Source organism: Orcinus orca, chromosome 5, assembly GCF_937001465.1.
Source record: "Orcinus orca chromosome 5, mOrcOrc1.1, whole genome shotgun sequence".
Lineage (NCBI taxonomy): Eukaryota > Metazoa > Chordata > Mammalia > Artiodactyla > Delphinidae > Orcinus > Orcinus orca.
In genome coordinates this window covers 54645718-54652798 of record NC_064563.1, presented here as the reverse complement: position 1 = coordinate 54652798, position 7081 = coordinate 54645718, and the positions used below count along the sequence as shown (strand labels likewise).

Below are 7081 nucleotides of genomic sequence, written 5' to 3'. Positions count from 1 at the left end.
CATAGTGTAAATCGTTCAATCTAGGCCTAAAGAGAGGGTTTCTTCTAATTTTTATAGTTTGGGCTTCAGGCTGAAAAAACTGAGTCCTTGGTTGAAATTTGACTTTCTTACAAAATATACTTTTCAGCTCTCTCCCTAGCACAAACGCAGCTCTTCTTTTCTGAGGATTCTGTTTTCTTTACATCCTTTGAGGATAAAACTATACTTTGTGGTTTTTATACCATATTCACTTAGGATATTTAAAAACAGAGTAAACTCTACTTTTTCTCCCAATTCTCTCTTCACAGAGGTTCTCCTTTCCCCACCCCTTACAGCCTCAGTAATAATGTAAAATAGTTTCCACTATTAGTTTTGCACTTCTTCTGTCAGGCTCCGTATTAAAGATGGGCAATTTTTCAAAAGTGATAGGTCAAACTCCTGATCCATGTTCTTGTAAACTTGGGGTAGGAAGATGTTTACATGTTAAGAGAATTGTCTATTTTCTCCAAAGGGGAGAGGGGGAAGAATTTCTGAAAGAATCCATTTTGGAAATCAATGTTTAGTGAATGGCAGGACGGAGAGGCCAGTAGGTGCCGAGGAAACTTCTGCCATCTCTAGTCAGACCCACATCTACATGGACCATTTATAGGTAAGTCTATGGGTGTGTGCGTAGTGGATAAGAACAGTAAGAGCTATGAAAATACGCTTACCATTCACACACAAACACAAATTACAAAATGCTTACCCTTCATTTTTCTTAAGACTAAATTAACCAAAGCTTAAAAAAAAATTCTGCTGTATGAGCTCTTCTAATGTCACCTACTAATCTCTTCCATCCCTTTCAATCCTCCAAGCAGGTTCCATCTGCATGATTCCAAAGAGGTGAACATGGGTCCTGTTCCTGCTTAAAAATTGTTTCCAGCCTAGCTTAACCACCTCTAATGTTCAAGTTCATTCCAAGATTGAGACAAAATCTCTCTATCTAAAGCAAAATAAAAGCTAAATTCCAACCTTTTGGCCTCATTTCATGTTTTATTATTCTACGTTAAATTCCTACCTTTTGGCCTCATTTCATGTTTTATTATTCTATGTTTCCTAATAATACATTTTGTAAATATTGAAATGGGCACACGTGCTGTGTACCAGAGGCAAGGCTATGCACAGTTAACGCAAGTCGCGATCCTCAGAAGAGGTCCATTTCAGGCCACATGCAATTTACATTTTTTCCTCCTTCTTGATATAGCAAAAAGAAAAAAAATCTAGAAAACATTATAGAATCCAATTATATGCATTTTTAGGCCAATGATAAAGCATAGGCTTTTAATGCTCACAGTAGGGACAGAGCTGGCCTGAGCTGCAGCCTGGGGATGTGTAAGCTGACGTACAGCTGTGATATTCACAAATCAGAAAATGTGGGGATCGCATTATTACAAGGTGCTACTAAAAAGCTTATTAAAGTCTAGCATTATTAAAGCCTAGAGATGTTTGCTTAATACCAGCTAAGCTCACACACACTTGAAGAATTCATTTTATGTGTTTTAATAATAATAATAGAAATAAAAATTTCCCCCCAATCTGCTTACTTATTTCTTGTTAATTCTTGGTTAGAGAAGACAGTAATTATAAGAAAGACATTTCAAAGAGCACGTACACTTGCGTCAAATAAAAGAAGTATTTACAACATAGATTTAATTATGCTTTTTAAAATGTAATTATTTCAGTTAGACAAACCTTGTGCTCTATTTCCTTAAAGGAGAGGTTTGCAACATTTTGGGGGTGCACTTTCAGTGAGCAAAAGCCTTCCTTTTGAATACCCACATCAAAGTAACTTTGGAATGAGCAATCAGTAGTTTCTCCCTGATGTGGTAAATGTGGTGTTTTTAAACAGAGGACACTCTATAGCACAGGTGAGTTACCTTTTATCGGCACTTCCTCATGATGAATGATAAAGATGCTCTTTGAAGTGCATCGGTTTCCTCTTCAGATTTTTTTCAAAATACTTCAAAACACTGAATCCCTGGGCAACACTGTTTTCCTGTGACTTTACTCCTGCCTGTAGAATTGTAGGACTCTGCCCCAATTCTGCAGCAGAATGTTTCCTGTCTCCCTCTGGGAGTCTGCTATTCTTGCAGCAGAGGCTCCTCCATTCATTTCCTCCAGCTGCCTCTAGGCGGCCCTGTGCCCTGTGCCTTCATCCAGCAGCTGAGGTGATGCTCCAGCTGCTGCATGTCCTTGGCAGATAGCTGCAGTATGATCTAGTCCATTATCTTTGGACCAGGCCTCTGGCCTTGACTCTCCTTCCTTGTGAGTCTTCTTCCCCAGGGGAGTCCACAGCCTCATACACGTACAGCTGGCCCTGGAACCTCCCTAGGTTTGTCTGAATTTGCAGCAGTTTAGGCTGGCCTGGGGGCCCTCAGTTATATAAAGATTGGGGCTCTCACTGTCAGTCACCAACTGCTTGGTGCTTAGCTACAGAAAGATAGGAGGAAAGGGATGGCGGGAGGGTGGGAAGAGGAAGGAAGGAGGTGGGGGGAGGGAGGGAGGAGGAAAGAAGGAAAAGAAGAGAGAAAGAAAGAAATTTTAAAAGGATGAAAGAAAAGGACTGGAAATGAAAATTCTAAAAGGTACATGTTTCCTGTCTGTAAGAAGTTTATTATCTACTTGGTTATAATTATTCATAGCTAAATACACTGCAAATTTCATAACAAGATGACTAAATCAGGGCATATCTAGATGCCAGCTTAAAGACTATTTGCAAACAGACAATCGATATCAATCAAGCCAGCCAATAAGCTCCTCTTATAGGACATGTCATTGCAAAAAACAGCTTCTCTGCCTAGGGCCAAATCTAAGTTTATGGTTTTAGTAAATGAAAGGAGAAAAACTTTTTCTATCCATCAATCTTTTTTTTTTAATTTTTTTTAATGTGGACCATTTTTAAACTCTTTATTGAATTTGTTACAATATTGCCTCTGTTTTATGTTTTGGTTTTTCAGCCTCGAGGCATGTGGGATCTTAGCTCCCTGACCAGGAATTGAACCTGCACCCCCTGCATTGGAAGGTGAAATCTTAACCAATGGACTGCCAGGGAAGTCCCTATCCATCAATCTTAAATTCAACTGTGGCCTGGACTTCAGAAATAAGTTTAGTGCTAGCGATTTTTGAAAGTCCTTATGCAATATTTTTTCACCAATACTCTCATAGAGGAGGAAATTGCAAGTTAGGGAAATTGCGTAAAGTATTTAGTCTTTAGCTGATCTAAGTATTGGGTCTGAAGAAGTGTGTGAACTTCAAAGACACCAGCAGTCATAGCATTGCTCACCTGGCACTGAAGAATGTCTCCCAAATTCTCTGGGATGAGGAACATCTCTTCTTCCCCCACCCTCCCCCATTCAATGAAACTGGGCCAATTAGGGCACAAATATACAAGTAAAAAGGGTTGTCATCTAATTAGAGAATGAGGGAATACTGTCTACCTGTTCCACATGTGACATTTTTATTAACACTGCCTAACATCATGGTAGCTTTGGGCCGGGCAGGCAGCACTCTTAGGTCTTACTGAGCTTGCAGTCAGCTGAAGCTCTCAGGTGTGTTACTGTACCAGCTCTTCAGGCATCTCCCATGCCATATATACAGCACTGATTTGTCGAACTGGACACTTATCGCTCCTTAATTTCTTGGTAATGTTCACCCACTCTCCTATTCTACTGAAATCAGTGTGAATCTTGATTCTGATATTTTCCCTCAGTTTCCCTCTGCAAACTTAATAAAGACAAATTTGTAACTGCCATCTACTTTATTTAGATGAAGCTACCTGGAATCCTGTGGCAATCTGCTAAAGGTCTTGTTCCAGGCTGATAATCACACATTACTAGAAACACTTTTGGGGAGTGATTATTCAATCAGTTTTGGTTCCACATAATAAAATAATCAGAAATACCATGTATATGTATTCTCCTAATTTACCAGTAGCTCTAGCCAAATATTACATCAGGCTTGTTTATGATAACTAATTCCGAGGAAACCCTTGCTGGCTCATCTGAGCTTCCTCATCTGAGCAAAATAATATTCATGAGTAGTTTTCTGCTTATAAAAGTAATAAGAGGCTCTTTGTAAACAGGGTTTGTTTTTGTTTGTTTGTTTGTTTGTTTGTTTTGCGGTACGCGGGCCTCTCACTGTTGTGGCCTCTCCCATTGCGGAGCACAGGCTCAGCGGCCATGGCTCACGGGCCCAGCCGCTCCACGGCATGTGGGATCCTCCCGGATTGGGACACAAACCCACGTCCCCTGCATCGGCAGGGGGACTCTCAACCACTGCGCCACCAGGGAAGCCCCCTGTAAACAGGGTTTTAAAATAAATGCATAAAGAAGAAAACAAAGCCATATGAAATCTCACCACCTACCACTGTAAACAGTTTGGTAACTTCCTTTCAGCTTGCTCCTTCCGTGTCCACTCCTCTCTCCCCCTCCTCTCCATGCACATACCTTATTCAATCCCCTCTGACATTCACTCTGTGCCTTCCCATCCCCCAGATCAAGTAACTGGATAATAGTCACCTGGCACTTTAAGAGTATATGGGTACAACAAAACCTGGAAAAAAAAGGGTAAGAGAATTTTGACCTTTAAGATCAAACGCTGCAAGACTAACTCTAAAACAGAAATGTCTGCGCGCATACTTGTAGAGTGATTATTCTTGAAACAGGTCAGAGTAAGTCAAGGACGACTGAGGTGTAGACTTGGACTTATCGTAGTCAGGAGCAGCCAGAGTTCAAGAGGACACGGCCCCAGCCGCTCATCTGCACCAGGGAGCCACCTGGGTGCCAAGTCAGTGCCCAGGTGTTCTCGCTGATGCCCAGTGGAAGCCACCAGTCGGTAGTGGCCAATTGTCTTGCAAGTTATACCCCTCTGTGGCCAAGGCTTTTTCACACGTGACACAGCCCTCTCTTCAATGGCCCAAATGATATTGGAGGAACAGGTAACTCAGATTTCATCAGCTCAAAGCCCTATCTGTGTTGAATGAATTTGAGGCCCAAGTAAAACCGTTGCCAACTGCCCTCCAAAAAACCCCCTTCAACATGTATACATATATCATCATATACATGTGTATTTATCTATAGCTGTACTATACACTTACACCTCTATACCTCTGGGTACGTGTCAGCCCAAGGCTCTGCCATTGCAGCTGCCTGGTCTCTGCCCAACTGAGGTGCTGCTACCATCTCCACAGCTAGAAATCTACTGAAGCCCTTCTCACCCGCCCTTCCAAGTCTCCACCGCTGAAGGCCAACCTCCCCACTGTTCTGAGTCCCGGTGCCCTCAGCCCTCCCATCCCTTGGCAGCTCAACATCTGCTCAGACAGCATTGAGCTGGAGCGCTGTTTTGTTCCATACAGTTTTTCCTCCTCGGGTGCACACGAGCTCCGATATCTTACTGTGCTTTATTTTTATATTTTAAAACGTCCAGTGAGGTTAAATACTTTTTCATTTATTTATTTGCCATCTTTAAGTTTCTTTTGCAAACTGACTGTGTAGCTCATTTTTCTGTTTGTCTTCTTTTATGTGCCCCCCAATTACAAGCAATCCCTTTTCTCAAATATTGGGAAATCATCTCTTTAGAGGTCCATTGCCCTGAGGTCACTGAAGAGTCTTATTAATTCCTGCATAGAGTAAAAAAAAATATATAGGTCTAACTATGTCTTCCCTTCGCTACCTCTGGAATTCCCACTTCAGTAACCTTTTCATCAAAATTATGAAACCCTAATAAATCTTAGGGTTCTATGTAGCTCAGTTCACACAGTCATTGTTAAAGAATTGCAGTCCAGGGCTTCCCTGGTGGCGCAGTGGTTGAGAGTCCGCCTGCTGATGCAGGGGACACGGGTTCGTGCCCTGGTCCGGGGAGATCCCACATGCTGAGGAGCGGCTGGGCCCGTGAGCCATGGCCGCTGAGCCTGCACGTCTGGAGCCTGTGCTCCACAACGGGAGAGGCCACAATAGTGAGAGGCCCGCGTACCGCAAAAAAAAAAAAAAAAAAAAGAATTACAGTCCAACAACAACAAAAAGTAATTTTAGAAGATTTCTGATATTTATATATCACAAAGACCATAAAAAGGGTTCCAATTCATACCCCCAGCAACACAGAGCTCAAGCCCTTTCGTGCAGCCGCACCGGATCCTCCTCTTGGCTCCGTGCTCTGACACTTTCCCTCTACTCCATTTCCCACACAAATTTTCTTCCTCTCTCTTCCCCACTGTCCTAGATCTTCATTTTGTAGATAGCTTAGCCTCTCTGCCTGAGTCCTCTCTTCCTTTATATCTATCTCTCCTGCCTGGTTCCTTCCTACTCATTTTCCTAATTACAAGTCACAAAGGTAAGGAAGTTGACTAGGCACATTCACACCTTGATCAATTTTGTTCTTGTAACATTTGAAACATTTGACAAAGTCCACTACCATCTGCTAGCAACCACAGGCCTAAGATACCATCAGGAGCAACAGTTTGCACCTGCATGGAAATAACTCTACATAAGAGAGCTATTAACACTTCAAGCCAATTAACTCCAACCCTGCCAATCTCTCCTGTACCCTTGGCCAGCTCCCCAACTGCAAATGTACTGGTTATTCATACTCTGGTGCGCTGTGTTTTATCTTTTTTGCCTCATTAGCTCCAACACTAAACCTACCTCTGGGGCCTTCTTATGGTGCTCTGTTGCCCTCTAAACAAACTTCTCATCCTGAAATACTCACAGAACAATATCATGTGTCTTGCACTCCTGTAATGCTACTCTATTCAGTGCAGCCTGATGGAAGGAGGCCACTGTGGGATTGGGGAACCATGTTCACATAATAAAAACTTATCCCTCTTTTTGACAACAACTCTTTGAAATGATTTCATCTGCAGTTTAAAAATGTTTGTGGCCCTCCTGTTTATGAGTATGGATTATATGCAAAAGTTACAAGGTTAAAAATAAAAGGCAGCCCTTAATAAATATTTGTTAAACTAGTAGAAATATTATTTGTATGGGCCAGTTGCAGATATTCTAAAATGGTTAAGAGGAATTAGTGGACTTAGATGGGACCCAAATCTATAATATCAAGTACAATCAGT

The 7081-nt window shown here is 41.9% G+C and overlaps 1 long non-coding RNA gene across 1 annotated transcript in view; it reads left to right on the top strand.

The window, feature by feature from the left end:
- LOC125964393 (uncharacterized) overlaps positions 1-7081 on the top strand; it is a 602357-nt gene that overhangs the window by 376857 nt on the left and 218419 nt on the right. The gene's annotated exons all lie outside the window — the stretch shown is intronic.